Genomic DNA, 16,421 nt, shown 5'->3' with positions numbered 1-16,421 from the left:
TGCAGGTAGCAGGGGGTCCGACGAGGACCCCCAAAGTCCAACTCCGGGAGCTATTGCGAGCCAGACATTCCGACTCGATCCGGCTGTCCCAATCGAGCATCTTATTAGCTCGGTCGTGAAACGTCTCCATTGCGCGCCACTGTTTGCTTGAGAGTTGTACGGAGCGGCTCAGAAACGATTCGGAGGGAGATTTCGCGCTTGTTCGCATCGTACTTCGACATCCGGACCCGTGTACGACTCAGACGGAAATTCAACCTCCGAATCGGATCCGCTAATGCCAAACCCGATTCGGTGCCCTACCAACAGAGATCGGAATCGGCCCCTATATGCTTAATGTAAATGTGTGTTATGTATTGCTCCGGAAAGCTTGAGGTGTGTCCAGTAGCAGAAACAGATCGGTAAAACAAAAATATATTGAATGGACTGCAATGCAATGAGTTGGAGCAAGAAGTCTAGCAGAGCTGCACAAAGTTCAGAGTTGTGACTATTAATGCAGGATCGTCTGAGACATGACAGTGATCCGGGATCGAGCTCAACAGACCGTCGTCTGTTGATCTTGCCAACTGAAATGTGCTTGAAATGTTTGTTATGAAACCTACAATAATACAATTATCTGATACAAGATTGCACTGGGTTGGGTACAACGATCTGGCTTCCTAAGCCCCAGAGGAGAATCAAAAAGGAGTGGAGCTTTGAGGCCTCGAGGGATCAATGAGGGTAAAAGAAGCGTCTACATGTTTATATACCATTCTTTTAACCTTATTGATAGGGCTGTGAAGGACCCATTGCAGGTCCTATTTTCCACGTTCGCTATAGTTTTTAACCATACAGTGATAATTTTTTTAAAATAAATTTGAGTCTATGATAAAGAGCTAATTTTAAGTCAAATTTTTCGAAAAAAAGATCCCAACTAGTTCCTTTGGATCACCACCTGGTTGAGGCCAACAAAGACCCGATGATGATGATGCCAACCAGGATTATGCCAGTGACAAAAGACATAGCAAAAAGAATAGCTGTTGAGGGTCCCAACTTATTTCTTATTTAGATCCCTCAAGGCCTCAGAGCTCCACTCCTTTTTGATGTGTAATATATTCGGAAGCTGAGTGGGGACCCCAGATTGCTTCTACTTCCTTCCTTTGACCCCAAAGGAGAATGGCATGGGAAGGCAGTGGTTAAAACACCCAACTTAAACTAGGGATTCTATATGTTAGCCTCAAAGCAAAAGACTGCAGGAAATACATGGCTTACAAAATAGCATAATACTGAGATTAGAAGGTCAGCACTAAATAGCAGCTTTTGTGGCTAACACATCGTAAATGACTAAGCACTTTATTCACTGTAACAGGAACATGGAAAGGCGGCAGGGCACACATGTGATGGTCCAGACATGCATACACACACACAACAACACACACTTCAGTGCAGACCATCTCATACCCTGAACCCAACACCAGATCAAAAGTAGTCAAGACTCCATCTGCATTTAAAAGAAAGGCACACAAGGCCTAGCCTCACCTCGAAGAGACTAAAAAGTAAACCCCCTTGAGGACTCGAGCCCACAGATTCCCAACTCAAGCTGTACTTCAAAACCTTCATGCCACTTGTCCACAGAGGGCTAGCAAAGTTCTACTTTCCCAGGTTGTCATCCTGAAAGAGAAAGACGACCTGGTTTGGCTGCACCATGGCAAACGGTTTAGTGACGTATTTTTGACTGATTCAGCTTACGGATGCTGTATTCCACATTTCAGATTTATATACTGAATAATTCTTTGAAAGTAAAAACCACCACAAAGCTCATATGTCAGTCTGACAGATCTCTGATCTTCTTGAGCATGGACCACTACATCAATCAGTTCTGTTCCAGGAAAGCAATGTGCATGAGAGCCATTGATCGCTTTGTAGATGATGCTGCAGGACTAAAGGTGGTGCGGGTCAGGAAGGGGAACCAATGGAGTTCCACTAGTATGGGAGCGATGTGATCAAATTTCTTCAGAGTCAGGCTTAGCTGGGCAGAGGCTTGTAGGATGCCCACAGTGGGTGTCACTGTGGAATCTGGTAGGCCACAGAGCAGGGTGCTTACAGCATGCAGGTGTTCAAGTATGAGCCCTCGACCAGCAGCTAAGATGTCACTTTCTGGAAGAAAGGTCTGACCCCCTCACCCGATAGTCAGTCCCATCCAATTGGATATGCCACACCCATCAACTAAATTGTACATACCAAAACACCTAACTGGAGCAAGAGGCCATGTGGATGGTGAACCCTGCGCTATATGATAACAGTATTACGTTAATGAAGTAGCATAAATTAGTGGTTTATTTAGTCACTTATTTATATTGATACCTAGCTTCAAGGAACAGTGGATGTTTATTGTAAAAAAGCACTCCATACACACAAAGCTATGCACACAATATTTTCACATATGTGGGAGAGTTTTATTCAGATTACAGAGATGGGTGTTATTTGGGAGGAAGGGTCAGAACAGGTTATTGCAACAGTACTAGGCAGTGAAGCAATTTTATAACACTTACATATACACATCACCACAGTCTGCATCACAGGAACACCATGAGTACAGTGAGGCTTGCATTTGGTGTATTGTGAGGCCGAGACAGCCTCAGTGCACAGAGGTGACAATGTGCAATGATCTTTCCATACCATATAGCAATTTGTAAAGTGTGGAGCAGCATTACTGAATAGAAGTATCAATGAGCAGTGATGTTTGGGTGTAGGGTATTATGCAATGCATAGAAATCTCAGGGAATAGAAGTATTGATGAGCGGTGATGTCGGAAGCGAGGTATTTTGAAGTGCATAGAAGCCTCAGTGAATAGAAGTATCAATGAGCAGTTATGTATAGATGTGGGGTATTATGAAATGCATAGAAATCTCAGGGAATAGAAGTATTGATGTGCAGTGATGTCTGGTAGCGGGGCATTGTGAAGTGCATAGACGCTTCAGTGAATAGAAGTGTCGATGCGCAGTAATGTTTGGATGTGGGGTATCGTGGAGTGCATAGAAGCCAGAGTGAATAGAAGTATTGATGAGCGTTGATGTTTGGATGTGAGGTATCGTGGAGTGCTTAGATGCCAGTGCATAAAAGCCTCAGTGAAAAGTAGTATCAATGAGCGGTGATGTTTGAATGAGGATATTGTGAAGTGCATAGAAGCCACCGTAAATAGAAGTATCAATGAGCGGTGATGTTTGGATGTGGGGTATTGTGGAGTGCATAGAAGCCTCAGTGAAAAGAAGTATCAATGAGCGGTGATGTTTGAATGAGGATATTGTTAAGTGCATAGAAGCCTCAGTAAATAGAAGTATCAATGAGCGGTGATGTTTGGATGTGGGGTATCGTGAAGTGCATAGAAGCCTCAGTGAATAGAAGTATCGATGAGCGGTAATGTTTGGATGTGGGGTATCGTGAAGTGCACAGAAGCCTCAGTGAATAGAAGTATTGATGAGCGGTGATGTTTGGATGTGGGGTATCGTGGAGTGCACAGAAGCTTCAGTGAATAGAAGAGTCGATGAGCAGTAATGTTTGGATGTGGGGTATCGTGAAGTGCACAGAAGCCCCAGTGAATAGAAGTATCGATGAGGGGTGATGTTTGGATGTGGGGTATCGTGGAGTGCACAGAAGCCCCAGTGAATAGAAGTATCGATGAGCGGTAATGTTTGGATGTGGGGTATCGTGAAGTACACAGAAGCCTCAGTGAATAGAAGTATCGATGAGGGGTGATGTTTGGATGTGGGGTATCGTGAAGTACACAGAAGCCTCAGTGAATAGAAGTATCGATGAGGGGTGATGTTTGGATGTGGGGTATCGTGAAGTGCACAGAAGCCTCAGTGAATAGAAGTATCGATGAGCGGTGATGTTTGGATGTGGGGTATCGTGGAGTGCACAGAAGCCCCAGTGAATAGAAGTATCAATGAGCGGTGATGTTTGGATGTGGGGTATCGTGGAGTGCACAGAAGCCCCAGTGAATAGAAGTATCGATGAGCGGTAATGTTTGGATGTGGGGTATCGTGAAGTGCACAGAAGCCTCAGTGAAAAGAAGTATCGATGAGCGGTGATGTTTGGATGTGGGGTATCGTGAAGTACACAGAAGCCTCAGTGAATAGAAGTATCGATGAGGGGTGATGTTTGGATGTGGGGTATCGTGAAGTGCACAGAAGCCTCAGTGAATAGAAGTATCGATGAGGGGTGATGTTTGGATGTGGGGTATCGTGAAGTACACAGAAGCCTCAGTGAATAGAAGTATCGATGAGCGGTAATGTTTGGATGTGGGGTATCGTGAAGTGCACAGAAGCCTCAGTGAATAGAAGTATCAATGAGCGGTGATGTTTGGATGTGGGGTATCGTGAAGTGCACAGAAGCCTCAGTGAATAGAAGTATCGATGAGGGGTGATGTTTGGATGTGGGGTATCTTGGAGTGCACAGAAGCCTCAGTGAATAGAAGTATTGATGAGGGGTGATGTTTGGATGTGGGGTATCGTGGAGTGCATAGAAGCCTCAGTAAATAGAAGTATCAATGAGCGGTGATGTTTGGATGTGGGGTATCGTGAAGTGCATAGAAGCCTCAGTAAAAAGAAGTATCGATGAGCGGTGATGTTTGGATGTGGGGTATCGTGAAGTGCATAGAAGCCTCAGTGAATAGAAGTATCGATGAGTGGTGATATTTGGATGTGGGGTATCGTAAAGTGCACAGAAGCCTCAGTGAATAGAAGTATCGATGAGGGGTGATGTTTGGATGTGGGTATCGTGAAGTGCACAGAAGCCTCAGTGAATAGAAGTATCGATGAGCGGTAATGTTTGGATGTGGGGTATCGTGAAGTACACAGAAGCCTCAGTGAATAGAAGTATCGATGAGCGGTGATGTTTGGATGTGGGGTATCGTGAAGTACACAGAAGCCTCAGTGAATAGAAGTATCGATGAGGGGTGATGTTTGGATGTGGGGTATCGTGAAGTGCACAGAAGCCTCAGTGAATAGAAGTATCGATGAGGGGTGATGTTTGGATGTGGGGTATCGTGAAGTACACAGAAGCCTCAGCGACTAGAAGTATCGATGAGCGGTAATGTTTGGATGTGGGGTATCGTGAAGTGCACAGAAGCCTCAGTGAATAGAAGTATCAATGAGCGGTGATGTTTGGATGTGGGGTATCGTGAAGTACACAGAAGCCTCAGTGAATAGAAGTATCGATGAGGGGTGATGTTTGGATGTGGGGTATCGTGGAGTGCATAGAAGCCTCAGTGAATAGAAGTATCGATGAGCGGTGATGTTTGGATGTGGGGTATCGTGAAGTACACAGAAGCCTCAGTGAATAGAAGTATCGATGAGGGGTGATGTTTGGATGTGGGGTATCGTGAAGTACACAGAAGCCTCAGTGACTAGAAGTATCGATGAGCGGTAATGTTTGGATGTGGGGTATCGTGAAGTGCACAGAAGCCTCAGTGAATAGAAGTATCAATGAGCGGTGATGTTTGGATGTGGGGTATCGTGAAGTACACAGAAGCCTCAGTGAATAGAAGTATCGATGAGGGGTGATGTTTGGATGTGGGGTATCGTGGAGTGCATAGAAGCCTCAGTGAATAGAAGTATCGATGAGCGGTGATGTTTGGATGTGGGGTATCATGAAGTGCACAGAAGCCTCAGTGAATAGAAGTATCGATGAGGGGTGATGTTTGGATGTGGGGTATCGTGGAGTGCATAGAAGCCCCAGTGAATAGAAGTATCAATGAGCGGTGATGTTTGGATGTGGGGTATCGTGAAGTGCACAGAAGCCTCAGTAAATAGAAGTATCGATGAGGGGTGATGTTTGGATGTGGGGTATCGTGAAGTGCACAGAAGCCTCAGTGAATAGAAGTATCGATGAGGGGTGATGTTTGGATGTGGGGTATCATGGAGTGCACAGAAGCCCCAGTGAATAGAAGTATCAATGAGCGGTGATGTTTGGATGTGGGGTATCGTGGAGTGCACAGAAGCCTCAGTGAATAGAAGTATCGATGAGGGGTGATGTTTGGATGTGGGGTATCGTGAAGTGCACAGAAGCCTCAGTGAATAGAAGTATCGATGAGGGGTGATGTTTGGATGTGGGGTATCGTGAAGTACACAGAAGCCTCAGTGAATAGAAGTATCGATGAGGGGTGATGTTTGGATGTGGGGTATCGTGAAGTGCACAGAAGCCTCAGTGAATAGAAGTATCGATGAGCGGTGATGTTTGGATGTGGGATATTGTAAAGTGCACAGAAGCCAGAGTGAATAGAAGCACCATTGAGCGGTGATATTTGGTTGGGGTATTGTGAAGTGCACAGAAGCCTCAGTGAATAGAGGTATCAATGAGCGGTGATGTTTGGATGTGGGGTATCGTGAAGTGCACAGAAGCCTCAGTGAATAGAAGTATCGATGAGGGGTGATGTTTGGATGTGGGGTATCGTGAAGTGCACAGAAGCCTCAGTGAATAGAAGTATCGATGAGGGGTGATGTTTGGATGTGGGGTATCGTGAAGTGCACAGAAGCCTCAGTGAATAGAAGTATCGATGAGGGGTGATGTTTGGATGTGGGGTATCGTGAAGTACACAGAAGCCTCAGTGAATAGAAGTATCGATGAGGGGTGATGTTTGGATGTGGGGTATTGTGAAGTGCACAGAAGCCTCAGTGAATAGAAGTATCGATGAGGGGTGATGTTTGGATGTGGGGTATCGTGAAGTGCATAGAAGCCTCAGTAAATAGAAGTATCAATGAGCGGTGATGTTTGGATGTGGGGTATCGTGAAGTGCACAGAAGCCTCAGTGAATAGAAGTATCGATGAGGGGTGATGTTTGGATGTGGGGTATCGTGGAGTACACAGAAGCCCCAGTGAATAGAAGTATCAATGAGCGGTGATGTTTGGATGTGGGGTATCGTGAAGTGCACAGAAGCCTCAGTGAATAGAAGTATCGATGAGGGGTGATGTTTGGATGTGGGGTATCGTGAAGTGCACAGAAGCCTCAGTGAATAGAAGTATCGATGAGCGGTGATGTTTGGATGTGGGGTATCGTGGAGTGCACAGAAGCCCCAGTGAATAGAAGTATCAATGAGCGGTGATGTTTGGATGTGGGGTATCGTGGAGTGCATAGAAGCCTCAGTGAATAGAAGTATCGATGAGCGGTGATGTTTGGATGTGGGGTATCGTGAAGTACACAGAAGCCTCAGTGAATAGAAGTATCAATGAGCGGTGATATTTGGATGTGGGGTATCGTGGAGTGCACAGAAGCCCCAGTGAATAGAAGTATCAATGAGCGGTGATATTTGGATGTGGGGTATCGTGAAGTGCACAGAAGCCTCAGTGAATAGAAGTATTAATGAGCGGTGATATTTGGATGTGGGATATTGTAAAGTGCACAGAAGCCAGAGTGAATAGAAGCACCATTGAGCGCTGATATTTGGTTGGGGTATTGTGAAGTGCACAGAAGCCTCAGTGAATAGAGGTATCAATGAGTGGTGATGTTTGGATGTGGGGTATCGTGAAGTGCACAGAAGCCTCAGTGAATAGAAGTATCGATGAGGGGTGATGTTTGGATGTGGGGTATCGTGAAGTACACAGAAGCCTCAGTGAATAGAAGTATCGATGAGGGGTGATGTTTGGATGTGGGGTATCGTGAAGTGCACAGAAGCCTCAGTGAATAGAAGTATCGATGAGGGGTGATGTTTGGATGTGGGGTATCGTGAAGTACACAGAAGCCTCAGTGAATAGAAGTATCGATGAGCGGTAATGTTTGGATGTGGGGTATCGTGAAGTGCACAGAAGCCTCAGTGAATAGAAGTATCAATGAGCGGTGATGTTTGGATGTGGGGTATCGTGAAGTGCACAGAAGCCTCAGTGAATAGAAGTATCGATGAGGGGTGATGTTTGGATGTGGGGTATCGTGGAGTGCACAGAAGCCTCAGTGAATAGAAGTATCGATGAGGGGTGATGTTTGGATGTGGGGTATCGTGGAGTGCATAGAAGCCTCAGTAAATAGAAGTATCAATGAGCGGTGATGTTTGGATGTGGGGTATCGTGAAGTGCATAGAAGCCTCAGTAAATAGAAGTATCGATGAGCGGTGATGTTTGGATGTGGGGTATCGTGAAGTGCATAGAAGCCTCAGTGAATAGAAGTATCGATGAGTGGTGATATTTGGATGTGGGGTATCGTAAAGTGCACAGAAGCCTCAGTGAATAGAAGTATCGATGAGGGGTGATGTTTGGATGTGGGGTATCGTGAAGTGCACAGAAGCCTCAGTGAATAGAAGTATCGATGAGCGGTAATGTTTGGATGTGGGGTATCGTGAAGTACACAGAAGCCTCAGTGAATAGAAGTATCGATGAGCGGTGATGTTTGGATGTGGGGTATCGTGAAGTACACAGAGGCCTCAGTGAATAGAAGTATCGATGAGGGGTGATGTTTGGATGTGGGGTATCGTGAAGTGCACAGAAGCCTCAGTGAATAGAAGTATCGATGAGGGGTGATGTTTGGATGTGGGGTATCGTGAAGTACACAGAAGCCTCAGCGACTAGAAGTATCGATGAGCGGTAATGTTTGGATGTGGGGTATCGTGAAGTGCACAGAAGCCTCAGTGAATAGAAGTATCAATGAGCGGTGATGTTTGGATGTGGGGTATCGTGAAGTACACAGAAGCCTCAGTGAATAGAAGTATCGATGAGGGGTGATGTTTGGATGTGGGGTATCGTGGAGTGCATAGAAGCCTCAGTGAATAGAAGTATCGATGAGCGGTGATGTTTGGATGTGGGGTATCGTGAAGTACACAGAAGCCTCAGTGAATAGAAGTATCGATGAGGGGTGATGTTTGGATGTGGGGTATCGTGAAGTACACAGAAGCCTCAGTGACTAGAAGTATCGATGAGCGGTAATGTTTGGATGTGGGGTATCGTGAAGTGCACAGAAGCCTCAGTGAATAGAAGTATCAATGAGCGGTGATGTTTGGATGTGGGGTATCGTGAAGTACACAGAAGCCTCAGTGAATAGAAGTATCGATGAGGGGTGATGTTTGGATGTGGGGTATCGTGGAGTGCATAGAAGCCTCAGTGAATAGAAGTATCGATGAGCGGTGATGTTTGGATGTGGGGTATCATGAAGTGCACAGAAGCCTCAGTGAATAGAAGTATCGATGAGGGGTGATGTTTGGATGTGGGGTATCGTGGAGTGCATAGAAGCCCCAGTGAATAGAAGTATCAATGAGCGGTGATGTTTGGATGTGGGGTATCGTGAAGTGCACAGAAGCCTCAGTAAATAGAAGTATCGATGAGGGGTGATGTTTGGATGTGGGGTATCGTGAAGTGCACAGAAGCCTCAGTGAATAGAAGTATCGATGAGGGGTGATGTTTGGATGTGGGGTATCGTGGAGTGCACAGAAGCCCCAGTGAATAGAAGTATCAATGAGCGGTGATGTTTGGATGTGGGGTATCGTGGAGTGCACAGAAGCCTCAGTGAATAGAAGTATCGATGAGGGGTGATGTTTGGATGTGGGGTATCGTGAAGTGCACAGAAGCCTCAGTGAATAGAAGTATCGATGAGGGGTGATGTTTGGATGTGGGGTATCGTGAAGTACACAGAAGCCTCAGTGAATAGAAGTATCGATGAGGGGTGATGTTTGGATGTGGGGTATCGTGAAGTGCACAGAAGCCTCAGTGAATAGAAGTATCGATGAGCGGTGATGTTTGGATGTGGGATATTGTAAAGTGCACAGAAGCCAGAGTGAATAGAAGCACCATTGAGCGGTGATATTTGGTTGGGGTATTGTGAAGTGCACAGAAGCCTCAGTGAATAGAGGTATCAATGAGCGGTGATGTTTGGATGTGGGGTATCGTGAAGTGCACAGAAGCCTCAGTGAATAGAAGTATCGATGAGGGGTGATGTTTGGATGTGGGGTATCGTGAAGTGCACAGAAGCCTCAGTGAATAGAAGTATCGATGAGGGGTGATGTTTGGATGTGGGGTATCGTGAAGTGCACAGAAGCCTCAGTGAATAGAAGTATCGATGAGGGGTGATGTTTGGATGTGGGGTATCGTGAAGTACACAGAAGCCTCAGTGAATAGAAGTATCGATGAGGGGTGATGTTTGGATGTGGGGTATCGTGAAGTGCACAGAAGCCTCAGTGAATAGAAGTATCGATGAGGGGTGATGTTTGGATGTGGGGTATCGTGAAGTGCATAGAAGCCTCAGTAAATAGAAGTATCAATGAGCGGTGATGTTTGGATGTGGGGTATCGTGAAGTGCACAGAAGCCTCAGTGAATAGAAGTATCGATGAGGGGTGATGTTTGGATGTGGGGTATCGTGGAGTACACAGAAGCCCCAGTGAATAGAAGTATCAATGAGCGGTGATGTTTGGATGTGGGGTATCGTGAAGTGCACAGAAGCCTCAGTGAATAGAAGTATCGATGAGGGGTGATGTTTGGATGTGGGGTATCGTGAAGTGCACAGAAGCCTCAGTGAATAGAAGTATCGATGAGCGGTGATGTTTGGATGTGGGGTATCGTGGAGTGCACAGAAGCCCCAGTGAATAGAAGTATCAATGAGCGGTGATGTTTGGATGTGGGGTATCGTGGAGTACACAGAAGCCTCAGTGAATAGAAGTATCAATGAGCGGTGATATTTGGATGTGGGGTATCGTGGAGTGCACAGAAGCCCCAGTGAATAGAAGTATCAATGAGCGGTGATATTTGGATGTGGGGTATCGTGGAGTGCACAGAAGCCCCAGTGAATAGAAGTATCAATGAGCGGTGATGTTTGGATGTGGGGTATCGTGGAGTACACAGAAGCCCCAGTGAATAGAAGTATCGATGAGCGGTGATGTTTGGATGTGGGGTATCGTGAAGTACACAGAAGCCTCAGTGAATAGAAGTATCAATGAGCGGTGATATTTGGATGTGGGGTATCGTGGAGTGCACAGAAGCCCCAGTGAATAGAAGTATCAATGAGCGGTGATATTTGGATGTGGGGTATCGTGAAGTGCACAGAAGCCTCAGTGAATAGAAGTATTAATGAGCGGTGATATTTGGATGTGGGATATTGTAAAGTGCACAGAAGCCAGAGTGAATAGAAGCACCATTGAGCGGTGATATTTGGTTGGGGTATTGTGAAGTGCACAGAAGCCTCAGTGAATAGAGGTATCAATGAGTGGTGATGTTTGGATGTGGGGTATCGTGAAGTGCACAGAAGCCTCAGTGAATAGAAGTATCGATGAGGGGTGATGTTTGGATGTGGGGTATCGTGAAGTACACAGAAGCCTCAGTGAATAGAAGTATCGATGAGGGGTGATGTTTGGATGTGGGGTATCGTGAAGTGCACAGAAGCCTCAGTGAATAGAAGTATCGATGAGGGGTGATGTTTGGATGTGGGGTATCGTGAAGTGCATAGAAGCCTCAGTAAATAGAAGTATCGATGAGCGGTGATGTTTGGATGTGGGGTATCGTGAAGTGCACAGAAGCCTCAGTGAATAGAAGTATCGATGAGGGGTGATGTTTGGATGTGGGGTATCGTGAAGTGCACAGAAGCCTCAGTGAATAGAAGTATCGATGAGGGGTGATGTTTGGATGTGGGGTATCGTGGAGTGCACAGAAGCCCCAGTGAATAGAAGTATCGATGAGCGGTAATGTTTGGATGTGGGGTATCATGAAGTGCACAGAAGCCTCAGTGAATAGAAGTATCGATGAGGGGTGATGTTTGGATGTGGGGTATCATGAAGTGCACAGAAGCCTCGGTGAATAGAAGTATCGATGAGCGGTGATGTTTGGATGTGGGGTATCATGAAGTGCACAGAAGCCTCAGTGAATAGAAGTATCGATGAGGGGTGATGTTTGGATGTGGGGTATCATGAAGTGCACAGAAGCCTCAGTGAATAGAAGTATCGATGAGGGGTGATGTTTGGATGTGGGGTATCGTGAAGTACACAGAAGCCTCAGTGAATAGAAGTATCGATGAGGGGTGATGTTTGGGTGTGGGGTATCGTGGTGTGCATAGAAGCCTCAGTGAATAGAAGTATCGATGAGCGGTAATGTTTGGATGTGGGGTATCGTGAAGTGCACAGAAGCCTCAGTGAATAGAAGTATCGATGAGGGGTGATGTTTGGATGTGGGGTATCATGAAGTGCACAGAAGCCTCAGTGAATAGAAGTATCGATGAGGGGTGATGTTTGGATGTGGGGTATCGTGGAGTGCATAGAAGCCTCAGTGAATAGAAGTATCGATGAGGGGTGATGTTTGGATGTGGGGTATCGTGGAGTGCACAGAAGCCTCAGTGAATAGAAGTATCGATGAGGGGTGATGTTTGGATGTGGGGTATCGTGGAGTGCACAGAAGCCTCAGTGAATAGAAGTATCGATGAGGGGTGATGTTTGGATGTGGGGTATCGTGAAGTGCACAGAAGCCTCAGTGAATAGAAGTATCGATGAGGAGTGATGTTTGGATGTGGGGTATCGTGGAGTGCACAGAAGCCCTAGTGAATAGAAGTATCAATGAGCGGTGATGTTTGGATGTGGGGTATCGTGAAGTACACAGAAGCCTCAGTGAATAGAAGTATCGATGAGCGGTAATGTTTGGATGTGGGGTATCGTGAAGTGCACAGAAGCCTCAGTGAATAGAAGTATCGATGAACGGTGATGTTTGGATGTGGGGTATCGTGAAGTACACAGAAGCCTCAGTGAATAGAAGTATCGATGAGGGGTGATGTTTGGATGTGGGGTATCGTGGAGTGCATAGAAGCCTCAGTAAATAGAAGTATCGATGAGGGGTGATGTTTGGATGTGGGGTATTGTGAAGTGCACAGAAGCCTCAGTGAATAGAAGTATCGATGAGGGGTGATGTTTGGATGTGGGGTATCGTGGAGTGCATAGAAGCTTCAGTAAATAGAAGTATCGATGAGGGGTGATGTTTGGATGTGGGGTATCGTGGAGTGCATAGAAGCCTCAGTAAATAGAAGTATCAATGAGCGGTGATGTTTGGATGTGGGGTATCGTGAAGTGCACAGAAGCCTCAGTGAATAGAAGTATCGATGAGCGGTGATGTTTGGATGTGGGGTATCGTGAAGTACACAGAAGCCTCAGGGAATAGAAGTATCGATGAGTGGTGATATTTGGATGTGGGGTATCGTGAAGTGCACAGAAGCCTCAGTGAATAGAAGTATCGATGAGGGGTGATGTTTGGATGTGGGGTATCGTGAAGTGCACAGAAGCCTCAGTGAATAGAAGTATCAATGAGCGGTGATGTTTGGATGTGGGGTATCGTGAAGTACACAGAAGCCTCAGTGAATAGAAGTATCGATGAGGGGTGATGTTTGGATGTGGGGTATCGTGGCGTGCACAGAAGCCCCAGTGAATAGAAGTATCGATGAGCGGTAATGTTTGGATGTGGGGTATCGTGAAGTGCACAGAAGCCTCAGTGAATAGAAGTATCGAAGAGCGGTGATGTTTGGATGTAGGGTATCGTGAAGTACACAGAAGCCTCAGTGAATAGAAGTATCGATGAGGGGTGATGTTTGGATGTGGGGTATCGTGAAGTACACAGAAGCCTCAGTGAATAGAAGTATCGATGAGGGGTGATGTTTGGATGTGGGGTATCGTGAAGTGCACAGAAGCCTCAGTGAATAGAAGTATCGATGAGGGGTGATGTTTGGATGTGGGGTATCGTGAAGTACACAGAAGCCTCAGTGAATAGAAGTATCGATGAGCGGTAATGTTTGGATGTGGGGTATCGTGAAGTGCACAGAAGCCTCAGTGAATAGAAGTATCGATGAGGGGTGATGTTTGGATGTGGGGTATCGTGGAGTGCACAGAAGCCCCAGTGAATAGAAGTATCGATGAGCGGTAATGTTTGGATGTGGGGTATCGTGAAGTGCACAGAAGCCTCAGTGAATAGAAGTATCGATGAGCGGTGATGTTTGGATGTGGGGTATCGTGAAGTACACAGAAGCCTCAGGGAATAGAAGTATCGATGAGGGGTGATGTTTGGATGTGGGGTATCGTGAAGTACACAGAAGCCTCAGTGAATAGAAGTATCGATGAGCGGTAATGTTTGGATGTGGGGTATCGTGAAGTGCACAGAAGCCTCAGTGAATAGAAGTATCGATGAGGGGTGATGTTTGGATGTGGGGTATCGTGAAGTACACAGAAGCCTCAGTGAATAGAAGTATCGATGAGGGGTGATGTTTGGATGTGGGGTATCGTGAAGTACACAGAAGCCTCAGTGAATAGAAGTATCGATGAGGGGTGATGTTTGGATGTGGGGTATCGTGGAGTGCACAGAAGCCCCAGTGAATAGAAGTATCGATGAGCGGTGATGTTTGGATGTGGGGTATCGTGAAGTGCACAGAAGCCTCAGTGAATAGAAGTATCGATGAGGGGTGATGTTTGGATGTGGGGTATCGTGAAGTACACAGAAGCCTCAGTGAATAGAAGTATCGATGAGGGGTGATGTTTGGATGTGGGGTATCGTGGAGTGCACAGAAACCTCAGTGAATAGAAGTATCGATGAGCGGTGATGTTTGGATGTGGGGTATCGTGGAGTACACAGAAGCCTCAGTGAATAGAAGTATCGATGAGCGGTAATGTTTGGATGTGGGGTATCGTGGAGTGCATAGAAGCCTCAGTAAATAGAAGTATCGATGAGGGGTGATGTTTGGATGTGGGGTAACGTGGAGTGCACAGAAGCCTCAGTGAATAGAAGTATCGATGAGGGGTGATGTTTGGATGTGGGGTATCGTGAAGTGCACAGAAGCCTCAGTGAATAGAAGTATCGATGAGGGGTGATGTTTGGATGTGGGGTATCGTGAAGTACACAGAAGCCTCAGTGAATAGAAGTATCAATGAGCGGTGATGTTTGGATGTGGGGTATCGTGGAGTGCACAGAAGCTTCAGTGAATAGAAGAGTCGATGAGCAGTAATGTTTGGATGTGGGGTATCGTGGAGTGCATAGAAGCCTCAGTAAATAGAAGTATCAATGAGCGGTGATGTTTGGATGTGGGGTATCGTTAAGTACACAGAAGCCTCAGTGAATAGAAGTATCGATGAGGGGTGATGTTTGGATGTGGGGTATCGTGGAGTGCATAGAAGCCCCAGTGAATAGAAGTATCGATGAGGGGTGATGTTTGGATGTGGGGTATCGTGAAGTACACAGAAGCCCCAGTGAATAGAAGAGTCGATGAGCAGTAATGTTTGGATGTGGGGTATCGTGGAGTGCATAGAAGCCTCAGTGAATAGAAGTATCGATGAGGGGTGATGTTTGGATGTGGGGTATCGTGGAGTACACAAAAGCCTTAGGGAATAGAAGTATCGATGAGGGGTGATGTTTGGATGTGGGGTATCGTGGAGTGCACAGAAGCCCCAGTGAATAGAAGTATCAATGAGCGGTGATGTTTGGATGTGGGGTATCGTGGAGTGCACAGAAGCCTCAGTGAATAGAAGTATCGATGAGGGGTGATGTTTGGATGTGGGGTATTGTGAAGTACACAGAAGCCTCAGTGAATAGAAGTATCGATGAGCGGTAATGTTTGGATGTGGGGTATCGTGAAGTGCACAGAAGCCTCAGTGAATAGAAGTATCGATGAGCGGTGATGTTTGGATGCGGGGTATCGTGGAGTGCACAGAAGCCCCAGTGAATAGAAGTATCAATGAGCGGTGATGTTTCGATGTGGGGTATCGTGGAGTGCACAGAAGCTTCAGTGAATAGAAGAGTCGATGAGCAGTAATGTTTGGATGTGGGGTATCGTGGAGTGCATAGAAGCCTCAGTAAATAGAAGTATCAATGAGCGGTGATGTTTGGATGTGGGGTATCGTGGAGTGCACAGAAGCCTCAGTGAATAGAAATTTCAATGAGCGGTTATATGTGGATGTGGGGTATTATGCAATGCATAGAAGTCTCAGGGAATAGAAGCACCAATGAGCGGTGATATTTGGTCGGGGTATTGTTAAGTGCACAGAAGCCACAGTGGATAGAAGTATTGATGAGCGGTGATGTTTGGATGTGGGGTATCGTGGAGTGCATAGAAGCCTCAGTAAATAGAAGTATCAATGAGCGGTGATGTTTGGATGTGGGGTATCGTGGAGTGCACAGAAGCCTCAGTGAATAGAAATTTCAATGAGCGGTTATATGTGGATGTGGGGTATTATGCAATGCATAGAAGTCTCAGGGAATAGAAGCACCAATGAGCGGTGATATTTGGTTGGGGTATTGTTAAGTGCACAGAAGCCACAGTGAATAGAAGTGTCGATGAGCGGTGATGTTTGGATGTGGGGTATCGTGAAGTGCACAGAAGCCCCAGTGAATAGAAGCACCGATGAGAGGTGATATTTGGATGGGGGGTACTCCAGAGGGTATAGAAGGCTCATAGAACAGAAATAACAATGTGCAGCGGTGCTTAATTATGGCATGCAGTGAGGTGCCTAGACAGCCT

At 46.1% G+C, this 16,421-nt stretch overlaps 1 protein-coding gene across 3 annotated transcripts in view; it reads right to left on the bottom strand.

Annotated features, from left to right (window-relative positions):
* The window catches only part of MAPK15 (mitogen-activated protein kinase 15), a 185,413-nt gene that overhangs the window by 127,983 nt on the left and 41,009 nt on the right, over positions 1-16,421 (bottom strand). The window lies entirely within an intron of this gene.

This window comes from Lissotriton vulgaris, chromosome 4_1 (genome assembly GCF_964263255.1).
Source record: "Lissotriton vulgaris chromosome 4_1, aLisVul1.2, whole genome shotgun sequence".
Lineage (NCBI taxonomy): Eukaryota > Metazoa > Chordata > Amphibia > Caudata > Salamandridae > Lissotriton > Lissotriton vulgaris.
Note: the sequence above shows the minus strand (reverse complement) of the source record. Positions and strands in the feature narration are given on the sequence as shown.